Source organism: Eriocheir sinensis, chromosome 29 (genome assembly GCF_024679095.1).
Source record: "Eriocheir sinensis breed Jianghai 21 chromosome 29, ASM2467909v1, whole genome shotgun sequence".
NCBI classification, from domain to species: domain Eukaryota; kingdom Metazoa; phylum Arthropoda; class Malacostraca; order Decapoda; family Varunidae; genus Eriocheir; species Eriocheir sinensis.
In genome coordinates, this window is record NC_066537.1 from 16,042,117 (window position 1) to 16,065,635 (window position 23,519).

The window sequence follows — 23,519 nt, forward strand, 5'->3', positions numbered from 1 at the left end:
CCTTCTCTTCTTTTCAATCGAGTCTTTTTCATCTCTTTTTCCCTACTTAACTATACGACTTATTTCCCTTCTCTCCTTCCTATCGTTCCTCCTCTATCTTTTCATTTTCATCCAATAGAGCTTTTACTATGTTACTTTCCTTCCTCCTTCCTTTTTCTTCCTCCTCCTCTTCATCATCTTAACGAAACGTTTCTTTCATCTCCATATTTGTTCTATTTAGCTACGCCACTTATTCCCCCCTCCTCCCTCTTCTCTGTTTTTTCCACTACTCAGGAAGAGAAAAAGGTCTGGGGAAGGTAGAGGTAAGGACAGGTAAGAGGGCTCATTAACCTGTCTTAACCTACCCTCCGTGTGTGTGTGTGTGTGTGTGTGTGTGTGTGTGTATTTTTTCACGGGTTCCCAATACACACGAAAAAAATAAAAAAAAGAAAGGAACAGGAAGCGTAAGAAAAAAGAAAGCTAAGAAAAAAGTAAGATAACAATAAAAATAAAAAGGAAAACGAACGAAAAAGAAAAAAAAAACAAAGATAAGTGGATGTTACTAAGAATAGAAAAGGGGAGGGAAAGTGAAGGGAGGAAGGTAAGGGATAGGACGGAAAGAGGAAAAAGATAAGGCAAGGGATGGGAAGAGGTAGGAGAGATAAGGGTTTGAAGGAAGGAAAGGGAAAGGAAAAGGAAGGGAGTGCAGGAAGGGGAATGGGTGGTGAAGGGAAGAGGTTTGAAGGAGGGAAAGAGATGGAGGAAATGACGGGAAAGGAATGGAAGGAGGGTAGGGAATGGAAGAGGAAAGGGAATTAACGATATAAAGGAATTGGGAAAGGAAGATGAATAGGAATAAGGAAGTTAGAGAGAAAGGAAAATATGGGAAGGGAAAGACAGAGTGGAAAGGGAAGGGAAGTTAAGAAAGGAAGCAAGTAAATGGCAATAGAAGGGAAGATATGGGAAGGGAAAGACAGAATGGGAAGGGGAGGAAGGGAAGTTAAGAAAGGAAGCAAGTAAATGGCAATAGAAGGGAAGATATGGGAAGGGGAGGAAGGGAAGGGAAGTTAAAGGAAGCAAGTAAATGGCAATAGAAGGAAGATATGGGAAGGGAAAGATAACGAGGGAGAGAATACAGGAAATGAAAGGGATGGGAAGGAGGGAAGAGAAAAAAAGACAAATAGGAAGAGAGAATAACGATACATATTACCTCTCTCTCTCTCTCTCTCTCTCTCTCTCTCACACACACACACAAATTTGGCGCAGAACCTCCCAAGATTTATCTCTCTCTCTCTCTCTCTCTCTCTCAAATTCTGCTGTTATTGTAATCATTTTTAGACGCCATGTTTTCTGTGTGTGTGTGTGTGTGTGTGTGTGTGTGTGTGTGTGTGTGTGTGTGTGTGTCCAGGAAAAGATGCGTTGGAGAGATGGGAGGCGGCAAAGAAAAATAATACAAAGAAAAATATAAATAAACACTAAGATGAAATTGACGAAGAGGGTGAACAGTGATAATAGGAAACAAGTGGAGATAACAGAAGAAAGGGATGAAGAAGAGGATAAAGAAGAGCCAGCGTACATAGTGATAGAATGCGAATGAGGGAAATATGAAGGGGGAAAAAAAGAAGGAAGAAAGAAATGGATGACAAAATAAATGAGCAAGGCAGAAAAGGGAGACAGTAAAGAAAATGGAGAAAGGAAAAGGAAAGGAAGGAGTGAATCAAAGATGAGAAAAGGGTGATAAAAGAGGGAGGGAGAAAAGGGAATATATGAAAGGAAGGAGGGAATCAAAGAAGAGGAAAGAGAGAGAGAGAGAGAGAGAGAGAGAGAGAGAGAGAGAGAGAGAGAGAGAGAGAGAGAGAGAGAGAGAGAGAGAGAGAGAGAGAATGTATGGAATGAAGGAAAGACAAAAGGGAGATGAAACGGAGAAAAAAAAACTAGGAACGAAACATACAATTAAAAGTAAACAGATAAAGAAGTTGCGATACGAAGCAAAAAGAGGAAAAAAAAGAGGAAAAAGAAGGGAAGGGAGGGAAGCAAAACCATGGGGACAAAAAAGGGAAGGGATCAAAATGCAAAGACTAGCAACGAAGGGAAAGAAGGGAAGGAGAGTTGTGGGATAGCAGTGATATGAAGAAGGGAAGGGAAGGGAAAGAAGGGTAGGAAAAGGAAGGGATGGACAACGAAGGGAGAGAGAATGAAAGGAATAGAAAGGAAGAGGAGGGAAAGGTAATGAAGGGAATGGAAGGAAAGGGGAAGATAAGAGAAGGGAAGGGTAAGGAAGGGAATAGAAAGGAAGGGGAAGAAAGGGAACAGAAGGGAAGGGGAAGGATGGGAATTGAGGGGAAGAGAAAGGAAGGTGAAGGGAAAAGAATGCAAGGGAATAGAAAGGAAGGGAAGAGTAAGAGATGAAGTAAAGGGAATAAGCAAAAAAGGGAAAGGTAAGGGAAGGGAATAGAAAGGAAGGGAAGAGTAAAGGTGAAGGAAGGGAAGAATAAGAAGTGAAGAAAAGGAAAATAAGAATAGAAGGGAAAGGGAAGGGAAGCGAGTAGAAAGGATGGGAAGAGTAGAAGGTGAAGGAAGGGAAAGGAATAGAAAGGAAGGGAAGATAAATGAAAAGAAGAGGAAGGAATGAAGAATGGATGGGTAAGGAAGGGAAGAGGGTCAGGGTAAGGAAGGGAAGGGAAGTTATGGGCAGGGAATGGGTGTATAGGTGAATGCTAATGAGGGAAGGGGCGCAGAAAACAATGGGAGGGATAAGTATGGTTAAGTGTGTGTGTGTGTGTGTGTTCTCCCGCTTCTCTCTATCTCCTTCCCCCCTTCCGCTGTATCTTTTTCCTTGTGTGTGTGTGTGTGTGTGTGTGTGTGTGTGTGTGTGTGTGTGTGTGTGTGTGTGTGTGTGTGTGTGTGTAAGAGGAGATAGTGATAGGGACAGAGTAACTGAGAGAGAGAGAGAGAGAGAGAGAGAGAGAGAGAGAGAGAGAGAGAGAGAGAGAGAGAGAGAGAGAGAGAGAGAGAGAGAGAGAGAGAATTACAAATGACAGTCAACAATGGAATAAGATAATTGATAACATTAATTGGGGAAGAAATTGTTGGAGAACCGGAGAGAAAGTGAGGGAGGTGTGGAGACAAAAGGGAGATATTAAGTAACCCCCCCTCTCTCTCTCTCTCTCTCTCTCTCTCTCTCTGTCAAAGTTTTAAAGTCGCCATCACCACCATATACAATCTTATAATCGACCTAAAGCGTCAATAGGCAAGTAAGTCACCCTGCTATAGAAGAAGAAGAAGAAGAAGAAGAAGAAGAAGAAGAAGAAGAGGAGGAAAAAGAGGATGAAAAAGAAGAAGAGGAGGAAGAAGAAGAGGAGGAGGAAGAAGAACGCAAAGGCAGGAGTATAGAAGCAACAAAATTTCATCAATCTTTAAGAAAAAAAAGACGAAAATATAAATAGGAAAGTGGAAATAAAGAAAAGGGCGAAATGAAGGATTAACGAAAGATGAAAATGAGGAACAAAATTGCTGTATACATTGAAGTCTCTCTCTCTCTCACACACACACACACTTCTTCCTAAGGAGTGGGGGAGGGGATGATGACTCAGGAGTAAGGGGAATATGCCTTACTGAGAGAGAGAGAGAGAGAGAGAGAGAGAGAGAGAGAGAGAGAGAGAGAGAGAGAGAGAGAGAGAGAGAGAGAGAGAGAGAGAGAGTTAACTCCCTTTAACTTTAATCGAGGTCCGTTCTACCCTTTGACTTCAACCTGGTTCTCTTCTTTCTCTCTCTCACCGCTTCGGACTAAAACATTAACACGATTTCAATGGCTTCCAAGAAATGGTCTGAGAGAGAGAGAGAGAGAGAGAGAGAGAGAGAGAGAGAGAGAGAGAGAGAGAGAGAGAGAGAGAGAGAGAGAGAGAGAGAGAGAGAGAGAGTATAGAGTAACAGCTATGAGAAACTATCAAGAGAGAGAATATCAAGAGATGGAGGGAGAGAAAAGTTAGAAGTGGAGAGAACAAGCAACAGAGGGAAAGGAAAAAGGAAAAAGGAGGAGGAGGAGGAGGAGGAGGAGGAGGAGTGCATGCGATGCGAGATAACCCGTGACTCAACAAAACTGACTCATGAGTAAGGCGAAGTGTTGACTGACTCACGGGAACTCTCTCTCTCTCAGTGTGTGTGTGTGGGGGTTGTGTAAGAAGTGTTACAAAATTCATATCAGTTTGATCGGACGGAAAGAATTTGTGTGTGTGTGTGTGTGTGTGTGTGTGTGTGTGCAAAGTAAATTCATCGCGACGGCAAAACTAGAGTAAACATTTTTCATGTGTACACGTTCGGTCTATGTAACACACACACACACACACACACACACACACGAACCGTCGATCAGGCAGCCAGCCATGTGCGCGTGCTGTGTGCGTATGAGCCGTGTACACGTTAGATAAGTGCACACTCTATTTGAAACTCCGAAAACATAGCGTGTGCATCTAGACAAGCGCTTTACGTACATCCCCCCAGGACGCACATGGAAGGTACACACGAGCTGGAGGTCACGTGTGTGCAAGCTGATGTGTATTACCGTGAGCGTCTGGTTTACATAGATAGACAGGTAGGTACAGGTAGGTATGGAGAGGAAGGTTGTTAAGTAGGTGTGGTAGGAAGGTATAGTGGGTAAGTATAGGTATGGATAGATAGATAAGAGGTATAGATACATATATAGACATAGATAGGTTGACAGAGGAAAAGTTAGGTAGGTGTGGTAGGAAGGTATGGTAGGAAGCGTGGTAGGTAGGTGTGGTAGGAAGGTATGGTAGATAAGTATAGGTAAGGAGAGATAGATAAAGGTATGGGTATAGGTAGGTAAGTAGTTTGGTATATTGTTAATGCGTATGTTAACTTAGATATAGCTAGGTGTAAGTAGATAAATAAGCATATATAGATAGTAAGTGGAGAGAGAGAGAGAGAGAGAGAGAGAGAGAGAGAGAGAGAGAGAGAGAGAGAGAGAGAGAGAGAGAGAGAGAGAGAGAGAGAGAGAGAGAGAGAGAGAGAGAGAGAGAGAGAGAGAGAGAGAGAGAGAGAGAGAGAGAGAGAGAGAGAGAGACGCCTTCCACCTGAGACTAATCAAGCCCCAGGTGACAACAGCGGCTCAGGTAGGCAGCCAAGTAGAGATCTGCGTATAGGCAACAACTACGCACTCGCTCACACCCTTCCCGCGCCTCCCTGCACACCACAAATACGCACTACCTCCATCACCCTATGTGTCTCCCTATCCCCCCTGAAAACACAGACCTACCTCTCACTTTCTCACCCTAGGAATTCTAACACCCCATTTCACTTGCCCTATTTGATTCTATGTTCACCCTACAATTTCTTAGATACCCTATTTCTCTTCCTTACAATTATCCGTTCTCTATTCACCCTGCATCTCCAACTGTCATCTATTCCTTCATTATTTCCCTCCGTCTACATCTTTCAACGGGTAGTGTTATGAGCCTGTAGTTAGAGAAGGCCTCCGCACTGTGTAAAAAGACTCCAGAGAACCCGACTCGTCTCCTTTCTGGCAAAGCTTACATATTTGACAAGGCTTTCGTATAAGTTTTGGGTATTTCCAGGGGTGGTTTTATGACCCTGGTGGTAGCCTGATCATTATTATGTAACGTGAACATAAAAGAACACCCATTAGAACCTCATTAGCCTGCTTTTTGGCCTTAGTTGATGTAATAGGCAAAAGCGTCTGATAATTGCGGCCCATGTATTCTAGTTCACCTCCTCCTCCTCCTCCTTCTTCTATCACTCCATCCCTTTCTTCCTCTCCATCGCCGAGCCCCACTCTGAACACGTGCTTCCCTTCCATCTTGCTCCCAACGTGTTCAAACAAGTTGCAATCCTGTTTTGAGCATGTGTTCACCCAATGCACCCTACGATCGCCTCTATACACCCTACTTCCCTTTCACCAATTCCCCTTGTCACCCTTTTTTCCCTACACCCCATTTCATTCATTCTTACCTATTCCCCTTTCACCCTAATCCTTCCAGCACCCTACTCCCCTTCTCACCCTCTCTACCCTACCATCACCCTATTCCGCCCTTGCCTATTCGCCTTCTTACCCTACCATCACCCTATTCCACCCTTGCATACCCAGCCTACCACCCTATTCCGCCCTTGCCTATTCGCCTTCTTACCCTACCATCACCCTATTCCACCCTTGCATACCCAGCCTACCACCCTATTCCGCCCTTGCCTATTTCCATTTATCACCCTGTGTCTTACCATCATCTTATACCACCCTTGCCTATTCCTCTTCTCACCCTTCACCCTTGCCACACCCAATTCATTCTCACCCTAACTTCCCCTATCCGTTTCCCAATTCTTCACCCTACAAACACTCATCTATACCCTATTTTACTAACCATTATCACCCTGTCACCCTTCCCTACTTACCTTATTACTTACCTCAACCTACCTATCATCTAACCTCAACGAACACCCTATCCAGTTTACCTTCCACCAATCACCTACACGCGTTTTCCTGCCTTGTCCTGTTCATTCTACTTCATCCTAACCTTCCCTACTCACCCTGTTCATGCTCACCCTCCCACACCCTTGCATCTCGTCACCCTAATCACCCTGCCCGTAACACCTCATTAATAAGACATGCCCTTAGGTGTGGAGGAAGAGGAAGAGGAGGAGAACGATGAAGGAAGAAGTAATGAAGGAGGATGAATATGAGGGAAAAGTTAAGGAGGGAGGGAGGGAAATGAAGGAAGGAGGGAAGAAAGAGGAGGATGAAAGGAGGGAAGAAAGACGAAGATAAAGGAAGGAGGTAAGAAAGAGGAAGAGGAAAGGAGGGAAGGAGGGATATGAAGGAAGGAGGGATATAAAGAGGAAAATGAAAGAGGGGATGGAGGGATATGAAGGAAGGAAAGAAAAAAGACGAAGATAGAGAAAGGAGGTAAATAAATGAAGGAGAAATATACGAAGGAAGGAAATCAAGTTAGAAGTAAAAAAGAAAGAAGGGAATGACAAAGAAGTGGAAGAAAGAGGCAGAAGAGAAGAGAAAGGTATGAACAAGCAGGTAAGGAAGGGAAGATGGGAAAGAGAGAGGAGGAGGAGGAGGAGGAGGAGGAGGAAAAGGTGAGGGGGTGAAGAGATAAGGAGCAAAAGGAGGCAGGAAGGGAGGGATGAAGAGGGAGGAAAGAGGTAAAAAAAAAGGAGGGAGGGGTGGAGGAAAGAGACGGAGGAAGCAGCAACAGGGGGAGGAAGAGGGGGGGAGGAGGAGGAAGAGGAGGGGAGAAGTGACGTCCGGTGAGGTAAGACGGCAAAAAGGAAGGAGTGAAAGGTGGGAGGAAGAGGAGGAGGAGGAAGAAGTGGACGAGGAGGCAATGAAAGAGGAGAGGAAAGAGGAGAGGAAACAGACGGTGGAGGAAGGAGATAGGGGAGGAGAGAGAAAGGAAGGCGAGAGGGAGAGACAACCATGGCCAGGTGAAAGAAATGAAGGGAAGGGAGAAGGAAAGAAGGGAGGGAAGGGGAGGGAGAATAGGTGGTGACAGGAAAAAAAGGAAACAAAAAAAATAAGAGATGAAGGAAGGAAAGGGAAGGAAGGAAGGAGGGAGAAGGTGAGAGGGAGGCAAAGAAAACGATAGGAAAGGAAAGGAAGGAAAGAAGGAAGGTGGATGGGAAAGGAAGGAGGGAGAAAAGACGAAAGGAAAGGAAAGGAAGGAAGAAAGGAAGGCGGGGGGACGAGACGAGGAGAAGGGAGGTAAGGAGGGAAGGAAAGGAAGGAGAGGGAGGGAAAGAATACATAACAGGAAGGGAAAGGATGGGAAGGAAGGAAGGAGGGAGGGAGGGAAGGAGCAAGACGAGGAGGAAGGGAAGAAAAGACTGGAGGGATGTGGTGGGTGAAGAAAGGGGGGGATAGGTGGGGAGAGGGGGCATTGGAGAGGAGGAGGGGGGCATAGGTGTGTAGGGGGGGCGGAGCGGCCATGGATGTAGGGGGCCGCGCATTACAATAGTTCCTACACATTATTGATCCGCCGAAGACCACGTGCAAGGGGGAGGGGGAGAGGGGTGGGGGGAGAAGCAGCCTCCACCACCACCACAGTAGACTTCAACCACAATCACCACCACCACTACTACTACTATTACACACACACACACGGATGGGAATTACACTATTTTACACAACCTTCTCGCTCTCGCTGCAAACCCCCCCCCCACACACACGGATGGGAATTACACTATTTTACACAACCTTCTCGCTCTCGCTGCAAACACCCACCCACACACAAACACACACAGTTGGTGACGCAGGTGTGTGACGTCAGGTGTGGGTGTAGGTGTGTGTGGGGGGAGGGAAGGATAGAGAGGGAGAAGGAAAGAAGAGGAGGTAATGAAACAAGAAGAAAGGCGGGAGATAGAAAAGTAGGTGAGAGAGAGAGAGAGAGAGAGAGAGAGAGAGAGAGAGAGAGAGAGAGAGAGAGAGAGAAGTAAGGTTTAATATACTAAAGTAAACTAGTGTGTGTGTGTGTGTGTGTGTGTGTGTGTGTGTGTGTGTAACCATCCTGACGTCAAACGAAGGAAAACACGCAAGAATTGATGAAGAGAAAGTCAATTAACACACAATAGACATAGACAGACAGACAAAGATGGTAACAGGCAGGACAGGAATGTGATCTAGACAGACAGACACAAATAACAGACAGGTAGATACGACACAGATGTAAAAGGTGTAATAATATAATATGTAAAGTGTAATGTCAAGCTGTCAAGGTAATGTAAGATATGGAAAAAGGATGTAAAGAGAAGTTCAAGAATGTAGCAGTATTAAATCCGTCACCATTACGAACATCAGTCATCCACCAGTAAGACCACAAACTTCTCACCATTATATATAAACACCTACATCAGTCACCATTATGAGGAACACCAGTCACCAATATAGACCCAATCACCCACCAATACATCAACATTGAGCCCACCAACACCAGTCACCAATATAGACCCAATCACCCACCAATACATCAAGATTGAACCCACCAACACCAGTCACCAATATAGACCCAATCACCCACCAACACCAGTCACCAATATAGACCCAATTAGCCACCAATACATTAACATCAGTCACCAGTCTACAAACACCAGTCACCATTGAACCCACCAACCCAGTCACCAACACATGAACACATTCACCATTACAGGCACACTCAACAGGAAAGCCTTGCGTCACACTTACACACGCACGCTTCCCGCTGACGTCACACGCTTTTCTTACCTGCAAGGAGAAAAAACCGCAATTAGTACACAGGTAAATCGAGCAAAGGTAGGCAGGTAAACATGACACTAATAATAGGAATGGTTGGAATAGCAGTAGTGGAGTTAGTAATAGTAGTAGTAGTGGAGTTAGTAATAGTAGTAGTAGTGGAGTTAGTAATAGTAGTAGTAGTGGAGTTAGTAATAGTAGTAGTAGTGGAGTTAGTAATAGTAGTAGTAGTAGTAATCATAGAAGTTTAAGTGGTAGTATCAGTTGTAGTAGTCTTTGTAGTAGTAAAAGTAATAGTAGTAGTTATTGTTGATGTAGTAAAAAGTAAACTGTAGTAGTAGTAGTAATAGCAGTAGAAATCGTAAAAATATAAGTAGTAGTAAAGTAAGTAATTGCAGTAGTTATGGTTGAAGTAAAAAAATAAAATAAAAAAAAGGCAGAAGTAATAATAATGATGATGATGATGATGATAATAATAATAATAATAATAATAATAATAATAATAATAATAACAACAACAACAAAGTCTGTGCTCCCCGCCTGGCATGACTCAGCCCCAGCGAGTGACTCCGAGGATGACTTAGGAGTGACTGATAAGATTTGCCCTGACCTGCCTTCAACCCCCCCTCCCCCCTCCCACCCTCTGCACGTGGCTGTGTTTACTTCAAGCACATGTAGCGACAACCACCATCACCTCCACCACCACTCTTTGATACTACCACCACCACCACTGCTACAACAAGTACTACTACTATACCACTATTACTACTGCTACTACAACTGCTACCAAAACTGCCATCACCACCACCAAATATAATAATAATTTTGACTCGTTTTAATCGATTACATTAAATATTCAAAGCTAAATCTCTCTCTCTCTCTCTCTCTCTCTCTCTCTCTCTCTCTCTCCATACTCATTCATTCACCCACTCCACACACGCACTCAGTCATTCACACACACACACACACATTACTAAGGCAAAGCACATTCTGGTGCCATCAATGACAAATGTTTGGAATGAGATTGAGGATGATGGTGATAATAACAGCAGCTTTATATAATTTCAAGGTGGTAAGGTAATGGTAGTGGTGATAGTAGTAGTAGTAGTAGTAGTAGTAGTAGTAGTAGTAGTAGTAGTAGCTGTAGTAGAAATTGTAGTAGTGGTGATGGTGGTGGTAGTGGTTAAGTGCCCTGCCTGTTGGACCACTGACCTGGCGCACACACACACACACACACCCCGCCAGCACCAGCAGGGCGGCGCCGCCTCGGACGCTGCTCCCCGGCCCGGCGCCTCGCTGGCTGCCTCATTGCAAACTTTAATCGCGGGATAATTTCTTTCCCGCCACGCCCCTCAGCCCCTCCCTCCGTGGCCGCCGCAGCGCCGGACGCCGAGGGAGGCTGCCTGCCGCTGCTGCTGGGGCCGGAGCCCACGTGGCCCCTCTCTGCCCCTGCCCCCTCCCGCCTGGCCACGAAGGGAAAATGGCAAGAAGCGTCATAGATTTTCGGGGCGGGAGGGAGGTAGGCCGCGGCGGGCTGCTGGGGCCTGGGGAGGGGGGGGAGGCAGTCGCTGCCGCCGCCGCCAGGCTGTCAGCGTCGCCCGAATAAGATGGTTGTGAAGGTGGGCCTGAAGCCACTACCGCCGCCGCCGCCTGCACCCCAGCCACACAGCACTACTACGTCGCGCCGCACCACAACCGCCGCCGCCGCCACACGGGCCGGCGGCCAGCGCCACACGCACACACTAGGCCTAGCAGCCCTACAGCCGGGCGGGCCTGGGCCTGCCCACACTTCCGCCACTCTCACAACATGGCCACCACAATTTTGGGAGAGCGAGGGAGGGAGGAGGGCGCGCGCGACCCCCTGTACTGACGCCCCAGGGAACCTCTGCGTCCCCGTGGGCTTTCGTCCTGGCCCCCGAGGTTCCCGACACACTCACACGGCACCACCCTTGCCCAGGGACGCCTCACGCCCACCCCGGGGCCACCAGTCCGCGGGGGAGGGCGGAGCACGCCGCCGTGACCCACCCTGCACAGCATCTCACACCACACTGGCGAGGGGCGCGTCGTTGCCGTCGTAGTACACTGATTCCCTCCCTCCCCTCCCGCCCTCCTTCCCGGCAGCCGCCCGCCCGCCCGCCCTCCGTCCCTCCGTCCCCGGGTCCCTCACCCCCCCGGCCTGCCTCCCTTTCCCCGCTCATTGCTGATTCCTCTCTCGTCAGGATTTTCTTGCCTCACATTTCTCTGCTTTCTCCGGCGGGGAGGACACCGCCGCCGCCCACCCTGCCTCACGCCTTGCCCTGCCTGCACCCCGCCCACCGCCCACCCTCGCTCCTCACCCCACGCCCACGGCACCACTCCCTACACGTGTTCCTCATCACCTACACCACCACAACACCCAAAATACAACCCCTAGGCAAGCACCCCCCCCCCTCCAATACCACACACACACCAGCAGGGATCCTTAAAGACAACAGCTCCGAAGACCCCGGCACTGGAGGAGGAGGAGGAGGAGGTAATGTTGGAGAGCACAAGGGAGGGGTGAAAAGGGGCGGTGAGGGGAGGGGGTGCAGATTTCCAGGAAGGGGAGAACCGGGATTATGTGTTCACGGCTGGAGAGGAGGGGAGGAGAGGGGGAGAGAGGAAGAATAGCCATGCGAGAGAGAGAGAGAGAGAGAGAGAGAGAGAGAGAGAGAGAGAGAGAGAGAGAGAGAGAGAGAGAGCATGGAAAAATGTTGGTTACTGGAAGCAGCTCAGTCACCACCACCACCACCACATGACCAAATTGACCCTCACCACCATCACCACCACTGTCAATCACCTTCGATACGTTGCTTAGTCATCACTCATCACCACCACAAGGACAAATCTGACCATCACCATCATCACCACCACTGTAGCTTCAATCATCACCATTACACAAATTCTCGTCACTCATCACTACCACTGTCAATGGTAAGTATTATCACCGCCAGATATTAGGCCAGGGTCATCACCACCACCACCACCACCACCACAAAGGGGCAGATTTAGGCATCATCACAAACACCACATCACCACTACTTTCAACACCGCTTCAGCACGCACTCATCACCACATACAAACTTTCACATCACCACCACCACTATATATATATATATAAAAAAAAACTACACAATCACACCATTCTCATCACCACCACAACAACCACCATCACCACCACAGAGGACAGCACCAAAACCATCACCACCACAACCACCACACCATAGCGTCTTCTTAATCATCACCACAACAGTCACCCAGCACTATCACCACCACCACCACCACGCGGGGTCATGAACACGTAGCAACACCATCAGCACACGCGCGGGAAACACCTCTCAACACCCAAGATAGGAAATGAGGCGAGGAGGAGGAAGAGCAGGAGGAGGAAGGATAAGGAGGATTTCTAAATGAAAGGAAGCTGTGACGAGGAAATGGAAGGAAGATGTTGAAAAGGAGGAGGAGGAGGGACCGAAAGGAGGAAGGAGAGACACAAATGGATAAAAGGTAACAGGTGTGTGTGAACGCGCGCAATGGGGGTTAGGGTGGAAAGGTGCGTGAGTGCGTGCGTTCTGAGTTCGTATACGTGTGTGTGTGTGTGTGTGTGTGTGTGTAATCAGTCACAGTTAAACACACACACAATCATACATAAAGGTTGGTAAGCAAGCAGGCAGGCAGAATCGGGAGGAGGAGGAGGAGGAGGAGGTAGCCATCCGTGGTGGTGGTGGTGGTGGTGGTGGTGGTGAGGAACCGCTCAATACCACGAGGAAGGGAGGGAGGGAGGGGCTGAGAGAGAGAGAGAGAGAGAGAGAGAGAGAGAGAGCAGGGCGCGTGTGTGTGTACGAGATACGTTACTACTACACACACACACGCACGCACACGCACGCACACAAACACACTCATTCACCCCACCCCGCACATACCACCACCACCACCTCCACACCTGTAAACGTTACCTGCCACTTCCTCCACATTGCTTCCACCACCACCACCACAGGTAACACCATATCACCACCACTTCCGTCACTGTAACCAAGCACAACGGGGAGGAGAGAGAGAGAGAGAGAGAGAGAGAGAGAGAGAGAGAGAGAGAGAGAGAGAGAGAGAGAGAGAGAGAGAGAGAGAGAGAGAGAGAGAGAGAGAGCGGTAACCTTGGCCTCAAAAAATATCCTACCTCAACTTAACCTCTCAACCCTCACTACTATAACCCCCACCCCCACCTCCTCCTCCTCCTCGGGATACCCCCCCCCCTCCCCCTCCGAGGCACAGCGGAAGCCCCCCCTCCCCCCCTATTGTGCGCCCCCAGGTTTCATTTCCTTGCACATCCTCCTCTGCTTTGGAATGTTCTCAGATACACACGATTTTTCCGCGAGTCAATCAGTAGTGTGTCCTCTCTCTCTCTCTCTCTGAATGGTAGCACGAATAGGGAAGCTTGGTGTGTGTGTGTGTGTGTGTGTGTGTGTGTGTGTGTGTGTGTGTGTGTGTGTGTGTGTGTGTGTGTGTGTGTGTCCTTCAATAACTTCATTAGTCTATAACATCCATCATCATCATCGTCAGCCATTCCTAGTCCACTGCAGTATAAAGGCCTTTCCCAACGTTCTCCACCTGGCTCTCTGATGGTGTAATAGTCTACTCCATCCCGCTACGGCCACTGATCTAGTTTCATCCCTTCACCTGGCTGGTCCTCTGCCTGCCCTTACTCTACACTGTCTGGGTTGCCATTCTTCCTTTCGTGGCTCGCTTCCTGATGTTCCATGTTACACTAGCGATTTTCCACCAATTCCTCTTTGCATTCTTAGGTTTCTCTCTTGATTCCCAGGGCTGGCAGGATACGTGGGTTGTACACCTTTCTCCTCGGGTAGTGCCAGGTTAGTATTCAGTATTGTCCCGTCCCTATTCCCTTATTTTCATATTAGTGGTCTGGATTCTACTCTCGTGTTTCGTTCCCGACCATTCTTGTCGTCCTCCCAACTGATAATTAAGACGATGTCATCTGCGAACCTAAGATTGTAAAGTTTCCGTACGTTATTACACTACTAAACATTCCATTCCCTAAGCATTTTTTCTAAGCATACCGTGAATAATGTGGATAATCACCTTGGGTAACGCCATCCTAGGCAGTGAAGAAGCAAAAAACTTGATTTGTGTTGAGGGGAGGAGTGTTGTGGAGGAAGTGTGTGGTTGTGTTGTTTTCTGGTATTACTGTATTGTTTTTGTATCTTTGTACTGTATCGCATTTCATTAGTATGGTATTCTTGTAATGTTGCGGTAAAAATGAAGAAAGACAGCTATTACTTCTGCTGCCATCACTTCTACTACCATTACTACTACTACTACTACTACTACTACTGATGCTGCTGCTATACTATTATGAAGTTTGCTTTCATCTCATCGAAGAGATAACAAGAAGAATGGCACGAGGGGACCTGCAGCAACGCGTGACCTAACTTGCCCAGACCCAAACTGTCCATTGCACATCTTCGTCTCTTAATCTTTCGTCTACCTCCAATGAACCTATTGTCAGCACGCCGAGCAATTCCACTGTACAGAACAAGGAATTAAGTAATATCTGTGCGGCCGGTGCTGTTGTTCTCCCCCCCCTCTCAATACACAGACCCATAGTGCCGTGCCATTGGTGATAGGCCCGGAGACCATAACCGCCGGACACAGCACGGCCAGTGTAAGGCGCGGTGAACTAAGTAATCAAAAGATGCTTAGGATACCGAGGTCCGCTTCACTGCCTTGGAAGGGGAACACGAAGCTCGCACCCCCCGAAGACAGGAACTCTTCCCTCGCCCGGCCTGATGACGGAGATGAGGGGGTTGTCAGGCAAGGGATGTCCTTTAGATTATTCCTTGCTGTTTATCACAACTTTCTTCCCTGCCCTCTTCCTTGTTGCCATCACTACATTCTACCCTGCCCTCTTCCTCGTTGCCTTCATCAGCACATTACACTCACTGTTAAGATCATCACTGCACTCGTATCAGCCGTCACTTCTTTCCTCTCTTCCAGCCTGCCCTTCACGATTTCCTCGACCACACACTTTGGCAAAAAGAATTGTCCAAGTCCAGTAATACTTCCGCCACGTCTCAATCTTCCTATAAGCTTACCAACCCTTCGCCCACAGCCACACGATGGTTCTGCTCACCAATCATCCACAGCCACATATTGATTCTACTTGTTCACTTACTACAATACCTCGGGAAGACGAGAATCCCTGAACTGATGATAATAATGACGATGATGATGAAAACCAATGTGTACTTTCTGGTGACAAGGGCGATGTAAACTGCCTCGGTGTTCCTCTAATCTACACAGTATAGGAGGCGCCTCAAGAGGACACTGCTGCCGTGACGAGGAAGGCTGAGTTCACAGATGTGGCCCTCAAAAATATTCATGACAGTATAGGCAGTCAGAGGAATGACGAGACAGTGAGGGGCACGGGAGAGACAGAAGGGGGAAGGGGGGCGGGGGTTGCAACATTACATAATCTGGGCAATGTCAGGACGGTAGCGACTAAACACCCCAGGCCGAGACAACACCTTGGGAACGCCCCGTCATGAATATATATAAAAATCTAATGGAAATAAATGCACCTCTCTCTCCCTCTCGTCCAGTAACCCTTCCATACCTCAACCTCCTCCTAATTATCCTTATCCTCCTCCTCCTCCTCCTCCTCCTCCTGAAACCATCCTCAAAACAGATTCCTCCTTCTTATTATCCTCCTCCTTCTCCTCCTCCTGAAACCATCCTCAAAACAGACTCCTCTTTCCCTTCTCCCACCTCCAATTCCTCCCCGTCATATCCTTTCCCATCCCACGTCCTCCTCTTTCCCTTCCCCTTACCATCCTCCTCATCCCATTTACCCACTGCTCCACCCCCCTCCTTTCCCCTCCTCCTCCTCCCCTGGTCAGTCCGCCTCCATCACCACCCGTGGCAGCAACACAGAAGGCAATATTGGGAACACTACATTTTGGCAGGAGTCTCCCGCCCGCGACCCAGGAGGAGGAGGAGGAGTCTACATTCCCCTCATCCTTTTCCCACACTCACTCCTTCCCCTTGTCTGAAGAGGAGGAGGAGAAAGAAGCTACATTCCCCTCATCCTTCCCCAATTTCCTTCCCCTTGTCCTAGGAAGAAGAAAAGAAGAGGAGGAGGAGGCAACATTCCCCTCACTCCTTCCTTCTAACAGAGAGAGAGAGAGAGAGAGAGGGTAACTGCGTCGTGAGAATTGGAGGGAGAGGGAGAGAGAGAAGGAGGGAGGGAGGGAGAGGGGAACCGATCTTGACTTGTTTACAGTGACCCGCCTCTATGCTCGCTACAGGGACCCATCACAGGCCATAACGCTCACTAAGGGGCCGCTGGGTGTGGACCTCCCCCTCCCCTCCACTCTACCCCCCCCCTCCACCTCCTCTTCTTCTTTCGTACGCCTTTCCTCCACTCCTCCTCCTCCTCTTCTTCCACCTCAGTTTCTTTAATGAGGGAGATATGAGGTAAAAATAAGCATCAGAGAGAGAGAGAGAGAGAGAGAGAGAGAGAGAGAGAGAGAGAGAGAGACTATGGCGGCCGCAGTATCCTTAGGCTCCTCTAGATGGCAGCACTTACCACATCACCACCACCACCACCACCACCACCCCTAGCATCTCTCTCTTTCCCTCACCCTTCTCTCCACTCTCTCCTCTTTCCCCTCCGTTCTCCGCTTTCACCCCTCTTCCCTCTCTCCTCCTCCACCCCCCCCCCACCCCACCCCCATGATTCGACATTTGAAGGGCACAAAAATTTGATAACCCAGCGCTCATTCATTCCCTCAATTATGGCGTCTCTCTCTCTCTCTCTCTCTCTCTCTCTCTCTCTCTCTCTCTCTCTCTCGTCATTCATTCACATTCGCCTCACCTTCGTCGCCTCCTCATTCACTTGCATTGCTTTTAAATTCTTACCTGGTTTTCATTCACCTTTCCTTCCTTCCTTCGATTTTTCTCCTCTCCCTCCCTCCTTCTCCCTCCTCCTCCTCCTCCACATACTACAACTACATTCCTCCCTTCCTTCATTTCCATTACTCCCTCCTCCTGTACCCTCCTCAATCCATCTCTCCTTGCCTCCTCCTCCTCCTCCTCCTCCTTCATATCCTACTACTACTTTTTATTACATTACTTCTTTTCTCTCGTTCTTTCTTTTCGTGCAAACTTCCACTTTTCTATTCCTTCTCCATCTCTTCCTTACTCCCATTTCACCCTCCCTCCGCCTCCTCTTCCATTTCTCCTTACCTTCATTCCTTCCTCCTCCTCTTCTTGCATATATGGGGATGACGCCTGGAGGAAGGAGAGGGATAGGAGGAAGAAGCACGGCAGATGACAGATAAAGATGGGACGGAAGGAGAGGAGGGAACAAAGAGACGGAGAAAGGAAATGGGAGAGGTGAAAATTAGACGAAAGAGAAGAATGACATGGATAGAAGGAAGGAGGAAAGGGACCGAAGGGAACGAAGAGACGAAGAAAGGAAATAGGAAGAGAAGGTGAAAATTTGAGGAAAGGGAAGAAGAATGACATGGGTAGAAGGAAGGAGGAAAGGGACCGAAGTAAAGAATGGAAGAAAGGAAGGAAGGAAGGAAGAAAGGAGGGAGGGAGGGAAGGAAGGAAAGGAGAGAAGGCACTCAAAAACGCCTGTGTAATGACGCCAAGTTCAGTTTTTTTGTTGTTAAAGAAATAATGAGTTTAGCGAAAAGCCTAGTGATGGAGGAGGAGGAGCAGGAGAGGAGAGGAGGAGGAGGAGGCGCAAGAATGTCAACAATGCGGTGCGGGAGCTAGCTAACGGGGTACACACACACACACACACACACACACACACACACACACACACACACACACACACACACATTGCAACTTAACATGCTAGAGAGAGAGAGAGAGAGAGAGAGAGAGAGAGAGAGAGAGAGAGAGAGAGAGAGAGAGAGAGAGAGAGAAATAATAATGAAGGAAAGAAAGGACACAGACGAGAGGAAGCTAAAGGAGGAGGAGGAGGAGGAGGAGGAGGGACAGAAGGAAGGTTGCACAGGAAGTTGGAAACATTCTACACACACACACACACACACACACACACACACACACACACACACACACACACACACACACCATAAACCTCTCTCTCTCTCTCTCTCTCTCTCTCTCTCTCTCTCTCTCAATACAGTATACTTGAGAAAGAAGAGTAGATACGTGGCGAGTTGGAGGAGGAGGAGGAGGAGGAGGAGGAGGAACAAGAAGAGGAGGAGGAGGGACAGGAAACAACACATTCCTTCTCCTCCACCTCCTCCTCCCTCCCTCCCTCCCGATATTAGCTAAACTATATTCGTAAATCTCTCTCTCTCTCTCTCTCTCTCTCTCTCTCTCTCTCTCTCTCTCTCCGTAATACATGAAACAGGAGAATAGGGAAGAGAAGGAAGGAGGAAGAGGAGGAAAATATATACAACTATGACTGACAAACTAACCATACAGTCAACGCCTACACACACACACACACACACACACACACACACACACACACACAAAATGATAAGACAAACGAAAAAGAATTCAATACAAGCGACAAGTAAGAAGAGGAGGAGGAGAAAGGAGGAGGAGGAGGTGAAAGGAGGAGGTGAAAGGAGGAGGAGGAGGAGGAGGGAGGAAGAAGGAAGTAAGCAACGTAACGCTAGCGAAGAGGAGGGTAAGAATAACGGAGAGAGAGAGAGAGAGAGAGAGAGAGAGAGAGAGAGAGAGGTGGGAGTCGGGGGGGTAGGGTACGAAGTTGGGAGTGGACAGCAAGAGGAAGGGAGAGGGAGGAGGATAAGGAGGACGAGAGGGAGGAGGAGGAGGAGGAGGAGAGGTGGAGGAGGAGGAGGAGAGGTGGAGGAGGAGGAGGAAGGGAGGAGGGGGGTAATATGAACACCTGGATGGACTTCACACAGGTGGACTTTGAAGAAGAAAAAATAAAGTGGTGGAGGAGGAGGAAGAGGAGGGGGAGGAGGTGGAGGAGGAGGGGTGAACGCACAAGCACCACCACCTCCACAACCACCACCACCACTTCTCAAGGTGACTAACATCTCATTCATTCCTCTCTCTCTCTCTCTCTCTCTCTCTCTCTCTCTCTCTCTCTCTTACCTGACGTCATGGCTGGCTGCATCACACACACACACACACGAACAAACGTCACAAACTCACCTGCAATCAGAAAAAAAAACAAAGGTTAGTATAAGTGTGAAGGCGATGCACCCCTCTCTCTCTCTCTCTCTCTCTCTCTCTCTCTCTCTCTCTCTCTCTCTCTCTCTCTCTCTTATAATACTTTCACAAATCTCTACCAGTTTTCTTCAGTTAATTTGCCTGTTTACCTCTGTTAATTTATTTCTCTGATCAATCAATATATTATCTATCAACGTTTAACTTCTTCCCTATCTATCTCTTCCTCCATCTGTCTATCTACTCCTTGGCTTTATCTACTCACCTAATTATCAACTTGGTCCCGTCTATCAGTTGTTTAACTTTGTATTATCTATTTATCTATCTATCAATGTTCAACTTCCTCCTCACTTCACCTCGCCCTCCCTGTCTGTCGGGCTGTCTACCTAGGCCTACCCACCTGCCTACCTGTCTGGCACTAATTAAACCCTAAATCTCTACACAGGTGAGGGAGAGCCTGCTGATTTACCTCTGTACCTTTTCTCTCCTTTCCTCCTCTTTTCTTCTTTATTGTAACTTTCCTTATTTTCATTTAGTTTTTTCTTCTTTTCTTCATTTCCTTTTCATTATATTTTTCTTCCTTCCCTCCTATTTCTCATGTTTCCTTCATTCCCTCCTTTCAATATTCTTCCTCTCTTTTATCTCCTTTCCTTCATTGTTCTTTTTTTATTTTCTTCTCTTTTTACTTTCAATTATATCTTTTTTTCTTTCTTCATTTTCCCTCTCCCTCCTTCAATATTCTTTCCTTCTTCTCTTCTCTTTTTTCCTCCTTTCTTTATTGTTTTAATTAACTTTTTTTTTTTTTCTTTTCCCTTCCTTTCATTTATATCTTTTCTTCCTTCCTTTCCTTCATTCCCTCCTTTCAATATTCTGCCTCCCTTTTATCTCCTTTCCTTCTTTCTTTTATTGTAACTTTTCCTATTTTTCGTCTTTACTTCCTTTCATTTATATCTTTTCTTCCTTCCCTTCCTTCACTCCCTCCTTTCAATATTCTTCCTTCTTCTGCCTCTCTTTTATCTCCTTTCCTTCTTCTTTTATTGTAACTTTTCCTATTTTTCGTCTTTACTTCCTTTCAATTATATCTTTTCTTCCTTCCCTTCCTTCATTCCCTCCTTTCAATATTCTTCCTTCTTCTGCCTCTCTTTTATCTCCTTTCCATCTTTCTTTCATTGTAACTTTTTCTACTTTTCTTCTTCATTTCCTTTCGATTATACTTTTTCTTCCTTTCCTTCCTTCACTCCCTCCTTTCAATGTCTTTCCTTCCCCTCCCTCTCTCTCTCTCTCTTTACCTCCACGTGGCCTTCCTTCCTTCCTTCTGTCTCTTCCTTCCTTCCACTCCTTCGTCCTCTACTTCCTCCTTCGCCTAAGTCTCCATCACTCCTTCCCTCCCATCATTTTCCTTCCTCCACACCTGGCTCGCTTCTTCCCTCCCTTCCTCCTTCTCCACCACACCTGCTGTCTTCCTCCTCCTCCTCCACCACCACCTGCTGGCCCATCAGTGCATGCAGTCACCCAAGCATATCGCCTCCCTCCTCCTCCTCCTCCTCCTTCTCTTCCTCCTCCTCGTTTTTACACCTGCTGCAGAGAGCCGTCTTAACTATAACACACACACACACACACACACACACAGGCCACCCCAACACAGCCTGAACACTCTATAAAGTCCCGCTATATAACCCGATAAGGTCCTCAATAAGCCCGATTGAGGGAAGCTGAAGCCCTGAGACGCAGAGAGTCCGATAGAGACAACTGAGAACGACAGAAACCGATAAAGCGCAAGCGTGCCGATAGAGGTGCCAGAGAGGGTACCGATGCAAACTAAGGGTGCCAAAGAGAGTACCGATACAAACTAAGGGTACCAAAGAGTTCCGGTACAAACTAAGGGTACCAAAGAGAGTACCGATACAAACTAAGGGTACCAAAGAGTTCGGTACAAACTAAGGGTACCAAAGAGAGTACCGATACAAACTTCCAAAGAGAGTACCGATACAAACTAAGGGTGTCCAAAAGAGTACCGATAGAGACCAAAGTTGGGACCGATAAAGAACTGAGAGAACCCACAGACAAGAGACCAGAGAGGGGGATAATAATCGAAGTCCGCGGGATGTTTGCAATGAAAAGCGTTGCAACATAGCCCCCCCCCCCCCCCCCCCAGTGTGTGTGTGTGTGTGTGTGTGTGTGTGTGTGTTGGATTGATTTTTAGTTTCTCTCTCTCTCTCTCTCTCTCTCTCTCTCTCTCTCTCTCTTTCTCGTAATGGCCATGGGCGTACAATGACCGTGCGGCTGCGGACGGTACGGTCGCTCTTCCGGCTGCGGTACGTGTTACAATGACCTCCATGAACCGTGTTGGGAGGGGACAGAACTAGCAGTGACCATGCAACCGGCAGCCTGTAATAACCGTACCGCCTGCTGTGACCGGTACCGCAGCTGTAATGACCTGTACTGCAGCTCTGTACTGACCGTACCGCAGCCTGTAGTGACCGTACCGCAGCCTGTAATGACCGTACCGCAGCCTGTAATGACCGTGCCGCAGCCTGTAATGACCGTACCGCAGCCTGTAATGACCGTGCCGCAGCCTGTAATGACCGTACCGCAGCCTGTAATGACCGTACCGCAGCCTGTAATGACCGTACCGCAGCCTGTAATAACAATACCGCAGCCTGTAATGACCGTACCGCAGCCTGTAATGACCGTACCGCAGCCTGTAATAACCATACCGCAGCCTGTAATGACCGTACCGCAGCCTGTAATGACCGTACCGCAGCCTGTAATAACAATACCGCAGCCTGTAATGACCGTACCGCAGCCTGTAATGAGCGTACCGCAGCCTGTAATAACCATACCGCAGCCTGTAACGACCGTACCGCGGCCTGTATAATGACCGTACGGCAGCCTGTATAGTAACCGTACGGCAGCCTGTAGTGACCGTACCATAACCAGTAAATAATCAACCGGGCTGTACCGTAAGCCTTGTACCGTAGCGTGGGAAGTTAACCGTACTAGGGGGAGGGGGGAATCGGACCGCACTGTACCATATGTGTAAAATTTGCCGTACCGAATTATAGATGAGTAGGAGTGAATGTGTACCGTTTTTATTGAAGGGAGGAAAGATTGGAATGGAGGAAAGGGAGGAGGAAGAGGAGGGAGGCATAGCAGGGTGAAGGGAGGGATGGACATAGTAGAGAAAAGGGAGGAGTGAAGGAAGAAACGGGGAGAAAACAATGAAAACCGGGAAAAGGGAAAAGAAAGGAGGAAAGGAAAGAAAAAGCAATGAGAGAAAATGAAGGGAGGAAAGTAGAGGCAATGAATGAAAGGACTGAGAGGAGTGAGGAAAAAGAGTTAAGGAGTTAAAAAAAAAGAAAGGGGGGAGGTGGGGTAAAGGAAGAAATGAATGAGGAAGGGAAGAAAGGAGAGAAAGAAAAGAACAGATGAAAGAAAGACGAAAGAAAGGAAGAAACTGAAAACTACCCGTCAGTCAGCAAATCAGTCAATCGAGTACACAATCCCCTACTGACTGGCTGACTGACTGATCACCTTTACGTCTCCTCAGCCAATCAGTGATCACGTGACCATCGCCCTAATCAGCTGATCACGTCTATCCTTCCCCTGAGCCGCCACTAACCAGACACAGGATTCGCCAGTCACTCAATTCACAGGTGTTTTTTCTTATTAACTGGAGCACCTGTTGTTGGTCAGTCAGTTATCGTACTCACCACTCACCAGTCAATTGTTCAGGCAGTCGGTCATCAGTTATCTTCACTATGATCAGTTTGTCAGTCAGTCACAAGTCAAATATTCAGTCATCAATCACATTAACGATCCCCAGTTACAATCAGTCAGTCAGTCACCAGTCAAATATTGTCATTCAGTCCATCAATCATCTTCATTATCACCAGTTTCAATCAGTCAGTCAGTCAGTCAAGAAGCACATTAACCAGTCAGTCAATTCGTCCCACACACCAAAGGCTCCAGTCACCAGTCAGCCAGTCAGTTGTTACCACCACCACGCATACTGTCAACAATTAATTGGTCAATGAATCAAGAACCACAATAACCAGTCAATCACTTGTTC

General features: G+C 47.7%; 1 protein-coding gene across 3 annotated transcripts in view; it reads right to left on the reverse strand.

Moving 5' to 3' along the window:
• LOC127005155 (serine/threonine-protein phosphatase 4 regulatory subunit 1-like) overlaps nt 1–23,519 on the reverse strand; it is a 187,257-nt gene that overhangs the window by 83,767 nt on the left and 79,971 nt on the right. The window contains exon 1 of one of the 3 annotated variants that reach the window (XM_050873794.1): nt 10,436–10,581. The exons of the other annotated variants lie outside the window; for them this stretch is intronic. The gene's annotated coding sequence lies outside the window, so the exon portion shown is untranslated. Of the gene's footprint in view, nt 1–10,435; nt 10,582–23,519 lie in introns of those variants that run through there. 3 annotated transcript variants of the gene reach the window in all.